The sequence below is a fragment of the Leuresthes tenuis genome, unplaced genomic scaffold (genome assembly GCF_036924035.1).
Source record: "Leuresthes tenuis unplaced genomic scaffold, fLeuTen1.0.hap1 SCAF_1, whole genome shotgun sequence".
Classification (NCBI taxonomy): Eukaryota; Metazoa; Chordata; class Actinopteri; order Atheriniformes; family Atherinopsidae; genus Leuresthes; species Leuresthes tenuis.
In genome coordinates, this window is record NW_027325355.1 from 40,882,502 (window position 1) to 40,899,622 (window position 17,121).

The 17,121-nt window shown below is 46.3% G+C and overlaps 3 non-coding genes and 38 pseudogenes across 3 annotated transcripts; all 41 read right to left on the reverse strand.

Moving 5' to 3' along the window:
- Window positions 1-269: 269 nt before the first annotated feature.
- On the reverse strand, window positions 270-388 carry LOC140300754 (5S ribosomal RNA; annotated as a pseudogene).
- Window positions 389-660: 272 nt separating this feature from the next.
- On the reverse strand, window positions 661-779 carry LOC140312173 (5S ribosomal RNA; annotated as a pseudogene).
- A 267-nt stretch (window positions 780-1,046) lies between these two features.
- On the reverse strand, window positions 1,047-1,165 carry LOC140297238 (5S ribosomal RNA; annotated as a pseudogene).
- A 266-nt stretch (window positions 1,166-1,431) lies between these two features.
- On the reverse strand, window positions 1,432-1,550 carry LOC140281162 (5S ribosomal RNA; annotated as a pseudogene).
- Window positions 1,551-2,207: 657 nt separating this feature from the next.
- On the reverse strand, window positions 2,208-2,326 carry LOC140297398 (5S ribosomal RNA). Its single transcript, XR_011913136.1, has one exon. It is a non-coding gene; the product is annotated as a 5S ribosomal RNA (ribosomal RNA).
- Window positions 2,327-2,598: 272 nt separating this feature from the next.
- On the reverse strand, window positions 2,599-2,717 carry LOC140293030 (5S ribosomal RNA; annotated as a pseudogene).
- Window positions 2,718-2,986: 269 nt separating this feature from the next.
- LOC140296587 (5S ribosomal RNA) lies at window positions 2,987-3,105 on the reverse strand. Its single transcript, XR_011912977.1, has one exon. It is a non-coding gene; the product is annotated as a 5S ribosomal RNA (ribosomal RNA).
- Window positions 3,106-3,375: 270 nt separating this feature from the next.
- On the reverse strand, window positions 3,376-3,494 carry LOC140294248 (5S ribosomal RNA; annotated as a pseudogene).
- A 269-nt stretch (window positions 3,495-3,763) lies between these two features.
- On the reverse strand, window positions 3,764-3,882 carry LOC140295782 (5S ribosomal RNA; annotated as a pseudogene).
- A 647-nt stretch (window positions 3,883-4,529) lies between these two features.
- LOC140294799 (5S ribosomal RNA) lies at window positions 4,530-4,648 on the reverse strand (annotated as a pseudogene).
- A 272-nt stretch (window positions 4,649-4,920) lies between these two features.
- LOC140289080 (5S ribosomal RNA) lies at window positions 4,921-5,044 on the reverse strand (annotated as a pseudogene).
- Window positions 5,045-5,313: 269 nt separating this feature from the next.
- LOC140289555 (5S ribosomal RNA) lies at window positions 5,314-5,431 on the reverse strand (annotated as a pseudogene).
- A 657-nt stretch (window positions 5,432-6,088) lies between these two features.
- Window positions 6,089-6,207, reverse strand: LOC140297399 (5S ribosomal RNA). Its single transcript, XR_011913137.1, has one exon. It is a non-coding gene; the product is annotated as a 5S ribosomal RNA (ribosomal RNA).
- Window positions 6,208-6,479: 272 nt separating this feature from the next.
- Window positions 6,480-6,598, reverse strand: LOC140290991 (5S ribosomal RNA; annotated as a pseudogene).
- Window positions 6,599-6,867: 269 nt separating this feature from the next.
- Window positions 6,868-6,986, reverse strand: LOC140300081 (5S ribosomal RNA; annotated as a pseudogene).
- Window positions 6,987-7,256: 270 nt separating this feature from the next.
- On the reverse strand, window positions 7,257-7,375 carry LOC140289868 (5S ribosomal RNA; annotated as a pseudogene).
- Window positions 7,376-7,644: 269 nt separating this feature from the next.
- LOC140294794 (5S ribosomal RNA) lies at window positions 7,645-7,763 on the reverse strand (annotated as a pseudogene).
- A 269-nt stretch (window positions 7,764-8,032) lies between these two features.
- Window positions 8,033-8,151, reverse strand: LOC140291043 (5S ribosomal RNA; annotated as a pseudogene).
- A 269-nt stretch (window positions 8,152-8,420) lies between these two features.
- LOC140291749 (5S ribosomal RNA) lies at window positions 8,421-8,539 on the reverse strand (annotated as a pseudogene).
- Window positions 8,540-8,811: 272 nt separating this feature from the next.
- On the reverse strand, window positions 8,812-8,930 carry LOC140301307 (5S ribosomal RNA; annotated as a pseudogene).
- Window positions 8,931-9,199: 269 nt separating this feature from the next.
- On the reverse strand, window positions 9,200-9,318 carry LOC140287281 (5S ribosomal RNA; annotated as a pseudogene).
- A 269-nt stretch (window positions 9,319-9,587) lies between these two features.
- Window positions 9,588-9,706, reverse strand: LOC140288419 (5S ribosomal RNA; annotated as a pseudogene).
- Window positions 9,707-9,976: 270 nt separating this feature from the next.
- On the reverse strand, window positions 9,977-10,095 carry LOC140289869 (5S ribosomal RNA; annotated as a pseudogene).
- A 269-nt stretch (window positions 10,096-10,364) lies between these two features.
- On the reverse strand, window positions 10,365-10,483 carry LOC140294795 (5S ribosomal RNA; annotated as a pseudogene).
- A 269-nt stretch (window positions 10,484-10,752) lies between these two features.
- On the reverse strand, window positions 10,753-10,871 carry LOC140291044 (5S ribosomal RNA; annotated as a pseudogene).
- Window positions 10,872-11,140: 269 nt separating this feature from the next.
- On the reverse strand, window positions 11,141-11,259 carry LOC140291752 (5S ribosomal RNA; annotated as a pseudogene).
- A 272-nt stretch (window positions 11,260-11,531) lies between these two features.
- On the reverse strand, window positions 11,532-11,650 carry LOC140301318 (5S ribosomal RNA; annotated as a pseudogene).
- Window positions 11,651-11,919: 269 nt separating this feature from the next.
- On the reverse strand, window positions 11,920-12,038 carry LOC140287303 (5S ribosomal RNA; annotated as a pseudogene).
- Window positions 12,039-12,307: 269 nt separating this feature from the next.
- On the reverse strand, window positions 12,308-12,426 carry LOC140288420 (5S ribosomal RNA; annotated as a pseudogene).
- Window positions 12,427-12,695: 269 nt separating this feature from the next.
- On the reverse strand, window positions 12,696-12,814 carry LOC140289877 (5S ribosomal RNA; annotated as a pseudogene).
- Window positions 12,815-13,083: 269 nt separating this feature from the next.
- Window positions 13,084-13,207, reverse strand: LOC140292840 (5S ribosomal RNA; annotated as a pseudogene).
- Window positions 13,208-13,476: 269 nt separating this feature from the next.
- Window positions 13,477-13,595, reverse strand: LOC140292653 (5S ribosomal RNA; annotated as a pseudogene).
- A 269-nt stretch (window positions 13,596-13,864) lies between these two features.
- Window positions 13,865-13,983, reverse strand: LOC140300630 (5S ribosomal RNA; annotated as a pseudogene).
- A 269-nt stretch (window positions 13,984-14,252) lies between these two features.
- LOC140291081 (5S ribosomal RNA) lies at window positions 14,253-14,371 on the reverse strand (annotated as a pseudogene).
- Window positions 14,372-14,640: 269 nt separating this feature from the next.
- On the reverse strand, window positions 14,641-14,759 carry LOC140296224 (5S ribosomal RNA; annotated as a pseudogene).
- Window positions 14,760-15,031: 272 nt separating this feature from the next.
- On the reverse strand, window positions 15,032-15,150 carry LOC140319104 (5S ribosomal RNA; annotated as a pseudogene).
- A 272-nt stretch (window positions 15,151-15,422) lies between these two features.
- LOC140301329 (5S ribosomal RNA) lies at window positions 15,423-15,541 on the reverse strand (annotated as a pseudogene).
- A 269-nt stretch (window positions 15,542-15,810) lies between these two features.
- Window positions 15,811-15,929, reverse strand: LOC140296038 (5S ribosomal RNA; annotated as a pseudogene).
- Window positions 15,930-16,198: 269 nt separating this feature from the next.
- LOC140268661 (5S ribosomal RNA) lies at window positions 16,199-16,317 on the reverse strand (annotated as a pseudogene).
- A 269-nt stretch (window positions 16,318-16,586) lies between these two features.
- On the reverse strand, window positions 16,587-16,704 carry LOC140294178 (5S ribosomal RNA; annotated as a pseudogene).
- A 272-nt stretch (window positions 16,705-16,976) lies between these two features.
- LOC140290992 (5S ribosomal RNA) lies at window positions 16,977-17,095 on the reverse strand (annotated as a pseudogene).
- Between the last annotated feature and the right edge of the window lie 26 nt (window positions 17,096-17,121).

Consider the following 17,121-nt stretch of genomic DNA (forward strand, 5'->3'; position numbering starts at 1 on the left):
AACAATGTCTGTGACAAATGTGCATTATATAGGTACTGGAATCATACGGTTCCTATATGCAACCAGATAATTGCCGAGAAAGGCTGACTTGTAGTGGGCACATCTTCTTCCCTGATGTGATTATTCTCTGCAGCTGAAACTGAGACTCTCAGATCACTTTGTATCTGCCAACAAAGCAGCAGCAGCTGAAGATGACCAACTTCCTCATGTGTCAAAGGGTGATCAGACGTTGCAACAAAAGACATGCAGGAGGTAGAGAGAAGAGAAAAAGCTTACGGTACCTGGTATTCCCAAGCGGTCTCCCAGCCAAGTACTAACCAGGCCCAACCCTGCTTGGCTTCCGAGATCACACGAGGTCGGGCTTATTCAGGGTGGTGTGGCCGTAAGAAACAATATTTGTGACAAATGTGCAATATATAGGTACTGGAATCATACACTTCCTCTATGTAACCAGATAATTGCAGAGAAAGGCTGACTTGTTATGGGCACATCTTCTTCCCTGATGTGATAATTCTCTCCAGCTGAAAATGAGACTCTCAGATCACTTCGTGTCTGCTAAAAAAGAAGCAGCAGCTGCTGAAGATGACCAACTTCCTCATGTGTCACAGGATGATCAGACGTTGCAACAAAAGACATGCAGGTGGTAGAGAGAAGAGAAAAAGCTTAGAGCACCTGGTATTCCCAAGCGGTCTCCCATCCAAGTACTAATCAGGCCCAACCGTGCTTGGCGTCCGAGATCAGACGAGGTCGGGCATGTTCAGGGTGGTGTGGCCGTAAGCAACAATGTCTGTGACAAATGTGCATTTTATAGGTACTGGAATCATATGGTTCCTCTATGTAACCAGATAATTGCAGAGAAAGGCTGATGTGTAGTGGGCACATCTTCTTCCCTGACATGATCTTTTTCCAGCTGAAACTGAGACTCTCAGATCACTTCGTGTCTTCCAACAAAGCAGCAGCAGCTGAAGATGACCAACTTCCTCATGTGTCACAGGGTGATCAGACATTGCAACAAAAGACATGCAGGTGGTCGAGAGAAGAGAATAAGCTTGAGGCACCTGGTACTCCAGAGCGGTCTCCCAATAAAGTACTAACAAGGCCCAACCCTACTTGGCTTCCGAGATCAGACGAGGTCGGGCTTATTCAGGGTGGTGTGGCCGTAAGAAACAATATTTGTGACAAATGTGCATTATATAGGTACTGGAATCATACACTTCCTCTATGTAACCAGATAATTGCAGAAAAAAGCTGACTTGTAGTGGGCACATCTTGTTCCCTGACGTGATAATTCTCTCCAGCTGAAAATGAGACTCTCAGTTCACTTCGTGTCTGCCAACAAAGCAGCAACTGAAGATGACCAACTTCCTCATGTGTCACAGGGTGATCAGACGTTGCAACAAAAGACATGCAGGTGGTTGAGAGAAGAGAAAAAGCGTACAGCACTTGGTATTCCCAAGCGGTCTCCCATCCAAGTACTAACCAGGCCCAACCCTGCTTGGCTTCCTAGATCAGACGAGGTCAGGCATATTCAGGGTGGTGTGGCCGTAAGCGACAATGTCTGTGACAAATGTGCATTATATAGGTAATGGAGTCATACGGTTCATCTATGTAACCAGATAATTGCCGAGAAAGGCTGATGTGTAGTGGGCACATCTTGTTCCTTGACGTGATAATTCTCTCCAGCTGAAAATGAGACTCTCAGATCACTTCGTGTCTGCCAACAAAGCAGCAGCAGCTAAAGATGACCAACTTCCTCATGTGTCACAGGGTGATCAGACGTTGCAACAAAAGACATGCAGGTGGTAGAGAGAAGAGAAAAAGCTTACAGCACCTGGTATTCCCAAGCAGTCTGACATTGAAGTACGAACCAGACCCAACCCTGCTTGGCTTCCGAGATATGACAAGGCGGGGCTTATTCAGGGTGGTGTGGCGGTAAGCAACAATATCTGTTACAAATGTGAATTATATAGGTACTGGAATCATACACTTCCTCTATGAAACCAGATAATTGCCGAGAAAGGCTGATGTGTAGTGGGCATATCATCTTCTCTGATGTGTTCATTCTCTTCAGCTGAAACTGAGACTCTCAGATCACTTCGTGTCTGCCAACAAAGCAGCAGCAACTGAAGATTACCAGCTTCCTCATGTGTCAAAGGGTGATCAGACGTTGCAACAAAAGACATGGAGGTGGTTGAGAGAAGAGAAAAAGCTTACAGCACCTGGTATTCCCAAGTGGTCTCCCATCCAAGTACTAACCAGGCCCAACCCTGCTTGGCTTCCAAGATCAGACGAGGTCAGGTTTATTCAGGGTGGTGTGGCCGTAAGCAACAATATCTGTGACAAATGTGCATTATATAAGTACTGGAACCATGTACTTCCTCTATGTAACCAGATAATTGCCGAGAAAGGCTAACTTGTAGTGGGCACATCTTCTTCCCTGATGTGATTATTCTCTGCAGCTGAAACTGAGACTCTCAGATCACTTCGTGTATGCCAACAAAGCAGCAGCAGCAGCTGAAGATGACCAACTTCCTCATGTGTCACAGGATGATCAGACGTTGCAACAAAAGACATGCAGGTGGTAGAGAGAAGAGAAGAAGCTTACAGCAACTGGTATTCCCAAGCGGACTCCCATCCAAGTACTAACCAGGACCAACCGTGCTATGATTCCGAGATCAGATGAGGTCGGGCATGTTCAGGGTGGTGTGGCCGTAAGCAACAATGTCTCTGACAAATGTGCATTATATAGGTACTGGAATCATACGGTTCCTCTATGCAACCAGATAATTTCCGAGAAAGGCTGATGTGTAGCGGGCATATCATCTTCTCTGATGTGATCATTCTCTGCAACTGAAACTGAGACTCTCAGATCACTTCGTGTCTGCCAACAAAGCAGCAGCAGCTGAAGATGACCACCTTCCTCTTGTGTCACAGGGTGATCAGACGTTGCAACAAAAGACATGCAGGTGGTAGAGAGACGAAAAAAAGCTTACAGCACCTGGTATTCCCAAGCGGTCTCCCATCAAAGTACTAACCCGGCCCAACCCTCCTTGGCTTCCGAGATCAGACGAGGTCGGGCATATTCAGGGTGGTGTGGCCGTAAGCAACCATAACTGTGACAAATGTGCATTATATAGGTACTGGAATCATACAGTTCCTCTATGTAACCAGATAATTGCAGAGAAAGGCTGACTTGTAGTGGGCACATCTTCTTCCCTGATGTGATTATTCTCTGCAGCTGAAACTGACACTCTCAGATCACTTCGTGTCTGCCAACAAAGCAGCAGCAGCTGAAGATGACCAACTTCTTCATGTGTCACAGAGTGATCAGACGTTGCAACAAAAGACATGCAGGTGGTGGAGAGAAGAGAAAAAAGCTTACAGCAGCTGGTATTCCCAAGAGGTCTCCCACCCAAGTACTAACCAGGCCCAAAACTGCTTGGCTTCCGAGATCAGACGAGGTCTGGCATATTCAGGGTGGTTTGGTCGTAAGCGAAAATGTCTGTGACAAATGTGCATTATATAGGTACTGGAATCATACGGTTTCTCTATGCAACCAGATAATTGCCGAGAAAGGCTGACTTGTAGTGGGCACATCTTCTTCCCTGATGTGATTATTCTCTGCAGCTGAAACTGAGACTCTCAGATCACTTTGTATCTGCCAACAAAGCAGCAGCAGCTGAAGATGACCAACTTCCTCATGTGTCAAAGGGTGATCAGACGTTGCAACAAAAGACATGCAGGAGGTAGAGAGAAGAGAAAAAGCTTACGGTACCTGGTATTCCCAAGCAGTCTCCCACCCAAGTACTAACCAGGCCCAAGCCTGCTTGCCTTCCGAGATCAGACAAGGTCGGGCTTATTCAGGGTGGTGTGGCCGTAACGATAAATGTCTGTGACAAATGTGCATTATATAGGTACTGGAATCATACGGTTTCTCTATGCAACCAGATAATTGCCGAGAAAGGCTGATGTGTAGTGGGCACATCTTCTTCCCATACGTGATAATTCTCACCAGCTGAAACTGAGACTCTCAGATCACTTCCTGTCTTCCAACAAAGCAGCAGCAGCTGAAGATGACCAACTTCCTAATGTGTCACAGGGTGATCAGACGTTGCAACAAAAGACATGCAGGTGGTAGAGAGAAGAGAAAAAGCTTAAAGCACCTGGTATTCCCAGGCAGTCTACCATCAAAGTACTAACCAGGCCCAAACCTGCTTGGCTTCCAAGATCGGGCTTATTCAGGGTGGTGTGGCTGTAAGCAACAATATTTGTGACAAATGTGCCTTATATAAGTACTGGAATCATACACTTCCTCTATGTAACCAGATAATTGCCGAGAAAGGCTGACTTGTAGTGGGCACATCTTCTTCCCTGATGTGATTATTCTCTGCAGCTGAAACTGAGACTCTCAGATCACTTTGTGTCTGCCAACAAAGCAGCAGCAGCTAAAGATGACCAACTTCCTCATGTGTCACAGGGTAATCAGACGTTGCAACAAAAGACATGCAGCTGGTAGAGAGAAGAGAAAAAGCTTAAAGCACCTGGTATTCCCAGGCAGTCTACCATCCAAGTACTAACCAGGCCCAACCGTGCTTGGCTTCCGAGATCGGACAAGGTCCGATATGTTCAGGGTGGTGTGGCCGTAAGCAACAAAGTCTGTGACAAATGTGCATTATATAGGTACTGGAATCATACAGTTCCTCTATGTAACCAGATAATTGCCGAGAAAGGCTGATGTGTAGTGGGCATATTTTCTTCCCTGATGTGATTATTCTCTGCAGCTGAAACTGAGACTCTAAGATCACTTTGTGTCTGCCAACAAAGAAGCAGCAGCAGCTGAAGATGACCAACTTCCTCATGTGTCACAGGGTGATCAGACGTTGCAACAAAAGACATGCAGGTGGTAGAGAGAAGAGAAAAAGCTTACAGCACCTGGTATTCCCAAGCAGTCTCCCACCAAAGTACTAACCAGGCACAACCCCGCTTGGCTTCCGAGATCGGAGGAGGTCGGGCATATTATATTCAGGGTGGTGTGGCCGTAAGCGACAATCTCTGTGACAAATGTGCATTATATAGGTACTGGAATCTTACGGTTCCTCTATGCAACCAGATAATTGCAGAGAAAGGCTTATGTGTAGTGGGCACATCTTCTTCCCTGACGTGATTATTCTCTGCAGCTGAAACTGAGACTCTCAGATCACTTTGTGTCTGCCAACAAAGCAGCAGAAGCTGAAGATGACCAACTTCCTCATGTGTCACAGGGTGATCAGACGTTGCAACAAAAGACATTCAGGTGGTCCAGAGAAGAAATAAAGCTTACAGCACCTGGTATTCCCAAGCAGTCTCCCACCCAAGTACTAACCAGGCCAACCGTGCTTGGCTTCCGAGATCAGACGAGGTCAGGCATGTTCAGGGTGGTGTGGCCGTAAGCGACAATGTCTGTGACAAATGTGCATTATATAGGTACTGGAATCATACGGTTCCTCTATGTAACCAGATAATTGCAGAGAAAGGCTTATGTGTAGTGGGCACATCTTCTTCCTTGACGTGATAATTCTCTCCAGCTGAAACTGAGACTCTCAGATCACTTCGTGTCTGCCAACAAAGCAGCAGCAGCTAAAGATGACCAACTTCCTCATGTGTCACAGGGTGATCAGACGTTGCAACAAAAGACATGCAGGTGGTAGAGAGAAGAGAAAAAGCTTACAGCACCTGGTATTCCCAAGCAGTCTGACATTGAAGTACGAACCAGACCCAACCCTGCTTGGCTTCCGAGATATGACAAGGCGGGGCTTATTCAGGGTGGTGTGGCGGTAAGCAACAATATCTGTTACAAATGTGAATTATATAGGTACTGGAATCATACACTTCCTCTATGAAACCAGATAATTGCCGAGAAAGGCTGATGTGTAGTGGGCATATCATCTTCTCTGATGTGTTCATTCTCTTCAGCTGAAACTGAGACTCTCAGATCACTTCGTGTCTGCCAACAAAGCAGCAGCAGCTGAAGATTACCAGCTTCCTCATGTGTCACAGGGTGATCAGACGTTGCAACAAAAGACATGGAGGTGGTTGAGAGAAGAGAAAAAGCTTACAGCACCTGGTATTCCCAAGTGGTCTCCCATCCAAGTACTAACCAGGCCCAACCCTGCTTGGCTTCCAAGATCAGACGAGGTCAGGTTTATTCAGGGTGGTGTGGCCGTAAGCAACAATATCTGTGACAAATGTGCATTATATAAGTACTGGAACCATGTACTTCCTCTATGTAACCAGATAATTGCCGAGAAAGGCTAACTTGTAGTGGGCACATCTTCTTCCCTGATGTGATTATTCTCTGCAGCTGAAACTGAGACTCTCAGATAACTTCGTGTATGCCAACAAAGCAGCAGCAGCAGCTGAAGATGACCAACTTCCTCATGTGTCACAGGATGATCAGACGTTGCAACAAAAGAAATGCAGGAGGTAGAGAGAAGAGAAGAAGCTTACAGCAACTGGTATTCCCAAGCGGACTCCCATCCAAGTACTAACCAGGACCAACCGTGCTATGCTTCCGAGATCAGATGAGGTCGGGCATGTTCAGGGTGGTGTGGCCGTAAGCAACAATGTCTCTGACAAATGTGCATTATATAGGTACTGGAATCATACGGTTCCTCTATGCAACCAGATAATTTCCGAGAAAGGCTGATGTGTAGCGGGCATATCATCTTCCCTGATGTGATCATTCTCTGCAACTGAAACTGAGACTCTCAGATCACTTCGTGTCTGCCAACAAAGCAGCAGCAGCTGAAGATGACCACCTTCCTCTTGTGTCACAGGGTGATCAGACGTTGCAACAAAAGACATGCAGGTGGTAGAGAGACGAAAAAAAGCTTACAGCACCTGGTATTCCCAAGCGGTCTCCCATCAAATTACTAACCCGGCCCAACCCTCCTTGGCTTCCGAGATCAGACGAGGTCGGGCATATTCAGGGTGGTGTGGCCGTAAGCAACCATAACTGTGACAAATGTGCATTATATAGGTACTGGAATCATACAGTTCCTCTATGTAACCAGATAATTGCAGAGAAAGGCTGACTTGTAGTGGGCACATCTTCTTCCCTGATGTGATTATTCTCTGCAGCTGAAACTGAGACTCTCAGATCACATCGTGTCTGCCAACAAAGCAGCAGCAGCTGAAGATGACCAACTTCTTCATGTGTCACAGAGTGATCAGACGTTGCAACAAAAGACATGCAGGTAGTGGAGAGAAGAGAAAAAAGCTTACAGCACCTGGTATTCCCAAGCGGTCTCCCATCCAAGTACTAACCAGGTCCAAAACTGCTTGGCTTCCGAGATCAGACGAGGTCTGGCATATTCAGGGTGGTTTGGTCGTAAGCTAAAATGTCTGTGACAAATGTGCATTATATAGGTACTGGAATCATACGGTTTCTCTATGCAACCAAATAATTGAATAGAAAAGCTCACTTCTAGTGGGCATATCTTCTTCTCAGATGTGATTATTCTCTCCAGCTGAAACTGAGACTCTCAGATTACCTCATGTCTGCCAACAAAGCAGCAGCAGCTGAAGATGACCAACTTCCTCATGTGTCACAGGGTGATCAGACGTTGCAACAAAAGACACGCAGGTGGTCGAGAGAAGACAAAAAGCTTACAGCACCTGGTATTCCCAAGCAGTCTCCCATTTAAGTACTAACCAGGCCGTACCCTACTTTGCTTCCGAGATCAGACTAGGTCAGGCATATTGAGGGTGGTGTGGCCGTAAGCAACAATGTCTGTGACAAATGTGCATTATATAGGTACTGGAATCATACGGTTCCTCTATGTAACCAGATAATTGCTGAGAAAGGCTGATGTGTAGTGGGCACATCTTCTTCCCTGACGTTATTATTCTCTGCAGCTGAAACTGAGACTCTCAGATCACTTCGTGTCTGCCAACAAAGCAGCAGAAGCTGAAGATGACCAACTTCTTCACGTGTCACAGGGTGATCAGACGTTGCAACAAAAGACATTCAGGTGGTCCAGAGAAGAAATAAAGCTTACAGCACCTGGTATTCCCAAGCAGTCTCCCATCCAAGTACTAACCAGGTACAACCCTGCTTGGCGTCCGAGATCAGACAAGGTCGGGCTTATTCAGGGTGGTGTGGCCGTAAGCAACAATGTCTCTGACAAATGTGCATTATATAGGTACTGGAATCATACGGTTCCTCTATGTAACCAGATAATTGCATAGAAAAGCTGATGTGTAGCGGGCAAATCATCTTCTCTGATGTGATCATTCTCTGCAACTGAAACTGAGACTCTCAGATCACTTCGTGTCAGCCAACAAAGCAGCAGCTGCTGAAGATGACCAACTTTCTCATGTGTCACAGGGTGATCAGACGTTGCAACAAAAGACATGCAGGTGGTAGAGAGAAGAGAAGAAGCTTACAGCACCTGGTATTCCCAAAAAGTATCCCATCCAAGTACTAAGCAGGTTCAACCCTGCTTGGCTTCCGAGATCAGACAAGGTCGGGCATGTTCAGGGTGGTGTGGCCGTAAGCAACAATGTGTCTGACAAATGTGCATTATATAAGTACAGGAATCATACGGTTCCTCTATGTAACCAGATAATTACTGAGAAAGGCTGATGTGTAGTGGGCATATCATCTTCTCTGATGTGATCATTCTCTTCAGCTGAAACTGAGACTCTCAGATCACTTCGTGTCTGCCAACAAAGCAGCAACAGCAGCTGAAGATGACCAACTTCCTCATGTGTCACAGGGTGATCAGACGTTGCAACAAAACACATGCAGGTGGTAGAGAGAAGAGAAAAAGCTTACAGCACCTGGTATTCCCAAGCGGTCTCCCACCCAAGTACTAACCAGGCCCAACACTGCTTGGCTTCCGAGATCAGACGAGGTCAGGCAAATTCAGGGTGGTGTGGCCGTAAGTAACAATGTCTGTGACAAATGTGCATTATATAAGTACAGGAATCATACTGTTCCTCTATGTAACCAGATAATTGATGAGAAAGGCTGATGTGTAGTGGACACATCTTCTTCCCTGACGTGATTATTCTCTTCAGCTGAAACTGAGACTCTCAGATCACTTCGTGTCTTCCAACAAAGCAGCAGCAGCTGAAGATGACCAACTTCTTCACGTGTCACAGGGTGATCAGACGTTGCAACAAAAGACATGCAGGTGGTAGAGAGAAGAGAAAAAGCTTAAAGCACCTGGTATTCCCAGGCAGTCTACCATCCAAGTACTAACCAGGCCCAAAACTGCTTGGCTTCCGAGATCAGACGAGGTCGGGTATATTCAGGGTGGTGTGGCCGTAAGCAACAATAACTGTGACAAATGTGCATTATATAGGTACTGGAATCATACGGTTCCTCTATGTAACCAGATAATTGCCGAGAAAGGCTGACTTGTAGTGGGCAAATCTTCTTCCCTCATGTGATCATTCTCTGCAGCTGAAACTGAGACTCTCAGATCACTTCGTGTCAGCCAACAAAGCAGCAGCAGCTGAAGATGACTAACTTCCTCATGTGTCACAGGGTGATCAGACATTGCAACAAAAGACATGCAGGTGGTCGAGAGAAGACAAAAAGCTTACAGCACCTGGTATTCCCAAGCGGTCTCCCATTTAAGTAACAACCAGGCCCTAACCAGCTTGGCTTCCGAGATCAGACGAGGTCGGGCATATTCAGGGTGGTGTGGCCGTAAGCAACCATAACTGTGACAAATGTGCATTATATAGGTACTGGAATCATACAGTTCCTCTATGTAACCAGATAATTGCCGAGAAAGGCTGATGTGTAGTGGGCACATCTTGTTCCCTGACGTTATTATTCTCTTCAGTTGAAACTGAGACTCTCAGATCACTTCGTGTCTGCCAACAAAGCAGCAGAAGCTGAAGATGACAAACTTCTTCATGTGTCACAGAGTGATCAGACGTTGCAACAAAAGACATGCAGGTAGTGGAGAGAAGAGAAAAAAGCTTACAGCACCTGGTATTCCCAAGCGGTCTCCCATCCAAGTACTAACCAGGTCCAAAACTGCTTGGCTTCCGAGATCAGACGAGGTCTGGCATATTCAGGGTGGTTTGGTCGTAAGCTAAAATGTCTGTGACAAATGTGCATTATATAGGTACTGGAATCATACGGTTTCTCTATGCAACCAAATAATTGAATAGAAAAGCTCACTTCTAGTGGGCATATCTTCTTCTCAGATGTGATTATTCTCTCCAGCTGAAACTGAGACTCTCAGATTACCTCATGTCTGCCAACAAAGCAGCAGCAGCTGAAGATGACCAACTTCCTCATGTGTCACAGGGTGATCAGACGTTGCAACAAAAGACACGCAGGTGGTCGAGAGAAGACAAAAAGCTTACAGCACCTGGTATTCCCAAGCAGTCTCCCATTTAAGTACTAACCAGGCCGTACCCTACTTTGCTTCCGAGATCAGACTAGGTCAGGCATATTGAGGGTGGTGTGGCCGTAAGCAACAATGTCTGTGACAAATGTGCATTATATAGGTACTGGAATCATACGGTTCCTCTATGTAACCAGATAATTGCTGAGAAAGGCTGATGTGTAGTGGGCACATCTTCTTCCCTGACGTTATTATTCTCTGCAGCTGAAACTGAGACTCTCAGATCACTTCGTGTCTGCCAACAAAGCAGCAGAAGCTGAAGATGACCAACTTCTTCACGTGTCACAGGGTGATCAGACGTTGCAACAAAAGACATTCAGGTGGTCCAGAGAAGAAATAAAGCTTACAGCACCTGGTATTCCCAAGCAGTCTCCCATCCAAGTACTAACCAGGTACAACCCTGCTTGGCGTCCGAGATCAGACAAGGTCGGGCTTATTCAGGGTGGTGTGGCCGTAAGCAACAATGTCTCTGACAAATGTGCATTATATAGGTACTGGAATCATACGGTTCCTCTATGTAACCAGATAATTGCATAGAAAAGCTGATGTGTAGCGGGCAAATCATCTTCTCTGATGTGATCATTCTCTGCAACTGAAACTGAGACTCTCAGATCACTTCGTGTCAGCCAACAAAGCAGCAGCTGCTGAAGATGACCAACTTTCTCATGTGTCACAGGGTGATCAGACGTTGCAACAAAAGACATGCAGGTGGTAGAGAGAAGAGAAGAAGCTTACAGCACCTGGTATTCCCAAAAAGTATCCCATCCAAGTACTAAGCAGGTTCAACCCTGCTTGGCTTCCGAGATCAGACAAGGTCGGGCATGTTCAGGGTGGTGTGGCCGTAAGCAACAATGTGTCTGACAAATGTGCATTATATAAGTACAGGAATCATACGGTTCCTCTATGTAACCAGATAATTGCTGAGAAAGGCTGATGTGTAGTGGGCATATCATCTTCTCTGATGTGATCATTCTCTTCAGCTGAAACTGAGACTCTCAGATCACTTCGTGTCTGCCAACAAAGCAGCAACAGCAGCTGAAGATGACCAACTTCCTCATGTGTCACAGGGTGATCAGACGTTGCAACAAAACACATGCAGGTGGTAGAGAGAAGAGAAAAAGCTTACAGCACCTGGTATTCCCAAGCGGTCTCCCACCCAAGTACTAACCAGGCCCAACACTGCTTGGCTTCCGAGATCAGACGAGGTCAGGCAAATTCAGGGTGGTGTGGCCGTAAGTAACAATGTCTGTGACAAATGTGCATTATATAAGTACAGGAATCATACTGTTCCTCTATGTAACCAGATAATTGATGAGAAAGGCTGATGTGTAGTGGACACATCTTCTTCCCTGACGTGATTATTCTCTTCAGCTGAAACTGAGACTCTCAGATCACTTCGTGTCTTCCAACAAAGCAGCAGCAGCTGAAGATGACCAACTTCTTCACGTGTCACAGGGTGATCAGACGTTGCAACAAAAGACATGCAGGTGGTAGAGAGAAGAGAAAAAGCTTAAAGCACCTGGTATTCCCAGGCAGTCTACCATCCAAGTACTAACCAGGCCCAAAACTGCTTGGCTTCCGAGATCAGACGAGGTCGGGTATATTCAGGGTGGTGTGGCCGTAAGCAACAATAACTGTGACAAATGTGCATTATATAGGTACTGGAATCATACGGTTCCTCTATGTAACCAGATAATTGCCGAGAAAGGCTGACTTGTAGTGGGCAAATCTTCTTCCCTCATGTGATCATTCTCTGCAGCTGAAACTGAGACTCTCAGATCACTTCGTGTCAGCCAACAAAGCAGCAGCAGCTGAAGATGACTAACTTCCTCATGTGTCACAGGGTGATCAGACATTGCAACAAAAGACATGCAGGTGGTCGAGAGAAGACAAAAAGCTTACAGCACCTGGTATTCCCAAGCGGTCTCCCATTTAAGTAACAACCAGGCCCTAACCAGCTTGGCTTCCGAGATCAGACGAGGTCGGGCATATTCAGGGTGGTGTGGCCGTAAGCAACCATAACTGTGACAAATGTGCATTATATAGGTACTGGAATCATACAGTTCCTCTATGTAACCAGATAATTGCCGAGAAAGGCTGATGTGTAGTGGGCACATCTTGTTCCCTGACGTTATTATTCTCTTCAGTTGAAACTGAGACTCTCAGATCACTTCGTGTCTGCCAACAAAGCAGCAGAAGCTGAAGATGACAAACTTCCTCATGTGTCACAGGGTGATCAGATGTTGCAACAAAAGACATGCAGGTGGTAGAGAGAAGAGAAAAAGCTTACAGCACCTGGTATTCCCAAGCAGTCTCCCATTGAAGTACGAACCAGACCCAACCCTGCTTGGCTTCTGAGATCAGACGAGGTCAGACATATTCAGGGTGATTTGGCCGTAAGCAACAATGTCTGTGACAAATGTGCATTATATAGGTACTGGAATCATACGGTTCCTCTATGTAACCAGATAATTGCAGAGAAAAGCTGACTTGTAGTGGGCACATCTTCTTCCCTGACGTGATTATTCTCTGCAGCTGAAACTGACACTCTCAGATCACTTTGTGTCTGCCAACAAAGCAGCAGCAGCTGAAGATGACCAACTTCCTCATGTGTCACAGGGTGATCAGACGTTGCAACAAAAGACATGCAGGTGGTAGAGAGAAGAGAAAAAGCTTACAGCACCTGGTATTCCCAAGCAGTGTCCCACCCAAGTACTAACCAGGCACAACCCTGCTTGGCTTCCGAGATCAGACGAGGTCTGGCATATTATATTCAGGGTGGTGTGGCCGTAAGCGACAATCTCTGTGACAAATGTGCGTTATATAGGTACTGGAATCATACGGTTCCTCTATGTAACCAGATAATTGCAGAGAAAGGCTGACTTGTAGTGGGCACATCTTCTTCCCTGATGTGATAATTCTCTGCAGCTGAAACTGAGACTCTCAGATCACTTCGTGTCTGCCAACTAAGCAGAAGCAACTGAAGATGACCAACTTCCTCATGTGTCACAGGGTGATCAGACGTTGCAACAAAAGACATGCAGGTGGTCGAGAGACGAGAAAAAGCTTACAGCACCTTGTATTCCAAAGCAGTCTCCCATCTAAGTACTAACCAGGCCCAACCGTGCTTGGCTTCCGAGATCGGACAAGGTCGGATATGTTCAGGGTGGTGTGGCCGTAAGCAACAAAGTCTGTGACAAATGTGCATTATATAGGTACTGGAATCATACAGTTCCTCTATGTAACCAGATAATTGACGAGAAAGGCTGATGTGTAGTGGGCATATCTTCTTCGCTGATGTGATTATTCTCTGCAGCTGAAACTGAGACTCTCAGATCACTTTGTGTCTGCCAACAAAGCAGCAGCAGCTGAAGATGACCAACTTCCTCATGTGTCACAGGGTGATCAGACGTTGCAACAAAAGACATGCAGGTGGTAGAGAGAAGAGAAAAAGCTTACAGCTCCTGGTATTCCCAAGCGGTCTCCCATTTAAGTACTAACCAGGCCCAACCCTCCTTGGCTTCCGAGATCAGACGAGGTCGGGCATGTTCAGGGTGGTGTGGCCGTAAGCAACAATGTCTGTGACAAATGTGCATTATATAGGTACTGGAATCATACGGTTCCTCTATGTAACCAGATAATTGCAGAGAAAAGCTGACTTGTAGTGGGCACATCTTCTTCCCTGACGTGATTATTCTCTGCAGCTGAAACTGAGACTCTCAGATCACTTCGTGTCTGCCAACAAAGCAGCAGCAGCTGAAGATGACCAACTTCCTCATGTGTCACAGGGTGATCAGACGTTGCAACAAAAGACATGCAGGTGGTAGAGAGAAGAGAAAAAGCTTAAAGCACCTGGTATTCCAAGGTAGTCTACCATCCAAGTACTAACCAGGACCAAACCTGCTTGGCTTCCGAGATCAGACGAGGTCGGGTATATTCAGGGTGGTGTGGCCGTAAGCAACAATAATTGTGACAAATGTGCATTATATAGGTACTGGAATCATACAGTTCCTCTATGTAACCAGATTATTGCCGAGAAAAGCTGAGAAGTAGTGGGCACATCTTCTTCCCTGACGTGATTAATCTCTCGAGCTGAAACTGAGACTCTCAGATCACTTTGTGTCTGCACACAAAGCAGAAGCAGCTGAAGATGACCAACTTCCTCATGTGTCACAGGGTGATCAGACGTTGCAACAAAAGACATGCAGGTGGTAGAGAGAAGAGAAAAAGCTTAAAGCACCTCGTATTCCCAAGAGGACCCCCATCCAAGTACTAACCAGGCTCAACCGTGCTTGGCTTCCGAGATCAGACGAGGTCGGGCTTATTCAGTGTGGTGTGGCCGTAAGCAACAATAACTGTGACAAATGTGCATTATATAAGTACAGGAATCATACGGTTCCTCTATGTAACCAGATAATTGCCAAGAAAGGCTGATGTGTAGTGGGCACATCTTCTTCCCTGACGTGATCAATCTCTTCAGCTGAAACTGAGACTCTCAGATCACTTCGTGTCTGCCATCAAAGAAGCAGCAGCTGCTGAAGATGACCAACTTCCTCATGTGTCACAGGATGATCAGACGTTGCAACAAAAGACATGCAGGTGGTAGAGAGGAGAGAAGAAGCTTACAGCACCTTGTATTCCCAAGCAGTCTCCCATCCAAATACTAACCAGGCCCAACCCTGCTTGGCTTCCGAGATCAGACGAGGTCAGGCATGTTCAGGGTGGTGTGGCCGTAAGCAACAATGTCTCTGACAAATGTGCATTATATAGGTACTGGAATCATACGGTTCCTCTATGCAACCAGATAATTTCCGAGAAAGGCTGATGTGTAGTCGGCACATCTTCTTCCCTGACGTGATTATTCTCTGCAGCTGAAACTGAGACTCTCAGATCACTTCGTGTCTGCCAACAAAGCAGCAGCAGCAGCTGAAGATGACCAACTTCCTCATGTGTCACAGGGTGATCAGACGTTGCAACAAAACACATGCAGGTGGTAGAGAGAAGAGAAAAAGCTTACAGCACCTGGTATTCCCAAGCGGTCTCCCACCCAAGTACTAACCAGGCCCAACACTGCTTGGCTTCCGAGATCAGACGAGGTCAGGCAAATTCAGGGTGGTGTGGCCGTAAGTAACAATGTCTGTGACAAATGTGCATTATATAAGTACAGGAATCATACGGTTCCTCTATGTAACCAGATAATTGATGAGAAAGGCTGATGTGTAGTGGGCACATCTTCTTCCCTGACGTGATTATTCTCTTCAGCTGAAACTGAGACTCTCAGATCACTTCGTGTCTTCCAACAAAGCAGCAGCAGCTGAAGATGACCAACTTCTTCACGTGTCACAGGGTGATCAGACGTTGCAACAAAAGACATGCAGGTGGTAGAGAGAAGAGAAAAAGCTTAAAGCACCTGGTATTCCCAGGCAGTCTACCATCCAAGTACTAACCAGGCCCAAAACTGCTTGGCTTCCAGGATCAGACGAGGTCGGGTATATTCAGGGTGGTGTGGCCGTAAGCAACAATAACTGTGACAAATGTGCATTATATAGGTACTGGAATCATACGGTTCCTCTATGTAACCAGATAATTGCCGAGAAAGGCTGACTTGTAGTGGGCAAATCTTCTTCCCTCATGTGATCATTCTCTGCAGCTGAAACTGAGACTCTCAGATCACTTCGTGTCAGCCAACAAAGCAGCAGCAGCTGAAGATGACTAACTTCCTCATGTGTCACAGGGTGATCAGACATTGCAACAAAAGACATGCAGGTGGTCGAGAGAAGACAAAAAGCTTACAGCACCTGGTATTCCCAAGCGGTCTCCCATTTAAGTAACAACCAGGCCCTAACCTGCTTGGCTTCCGAGATCAGACGAGGTCGGGCATATTCAGGGTGGTGTGGCCGTAAGCAACCATAACTGTGACAAATGTGCATTATATAGGTACTGGAATCATACAGTTCCTCTATGTAACCAGATAATTGCCGAGAAAGGCTGATGTGTAGTGGGCACATCTTGTTCCCTGACGTTATTATTCTCTTCAGTTGAAACTGAGACTCTCAGATCACTTTGTGTCTGCCAACAAAGCAGCAGAAGCTGAAGATGACCAACTTCCTCATGTGTCACAGGGTGATCAGACGTTGCAACAAAAGACATTCAGGTGGTCCAGAGAAGAAATAAAGCTTACAGCACCTGGTATTCCCAAGCAGTCTCCCACCCAAGTACTAACCAGGCCAACAGTGCTTGGCTTCCGAGATCAGACGAGGTCAGGCATGTTCAGGGTGGTGTGGCCGTAAGCAACAATGTGTCTGACAAATGTGCATTATATAAGTACAGGAATCATACGGTTCCTCTATGTAACCAGATAATTGCCGAGAAAGGCTAACTTGTAGTGGGCACATCTTCTTCCCTGATGTGATTATTCTCTGCAGCTGAAACTGAGACTCTCAGATAACTTCGTGTATGCCAACAAAGCAGCAGCAGCAGCTGAAGATGACCAACTTCCTCATGTGTCACAGGATGATCAGACGTTGCAACAAAAGAAATGCAGGAGGTAGAGAGAAGAGAAGAAGCTTACAGCAACTGGTATTCCCAAGCGGACTCCCATCCAAGTACTAACCAGGACCAACCGTGCTATGCTTCCGAGATCAGATGAGGTCGGGCATGTTCAGGGTGGTGTGGCCGTAAGCAACAATGTCTCTGACAAATGTGCATT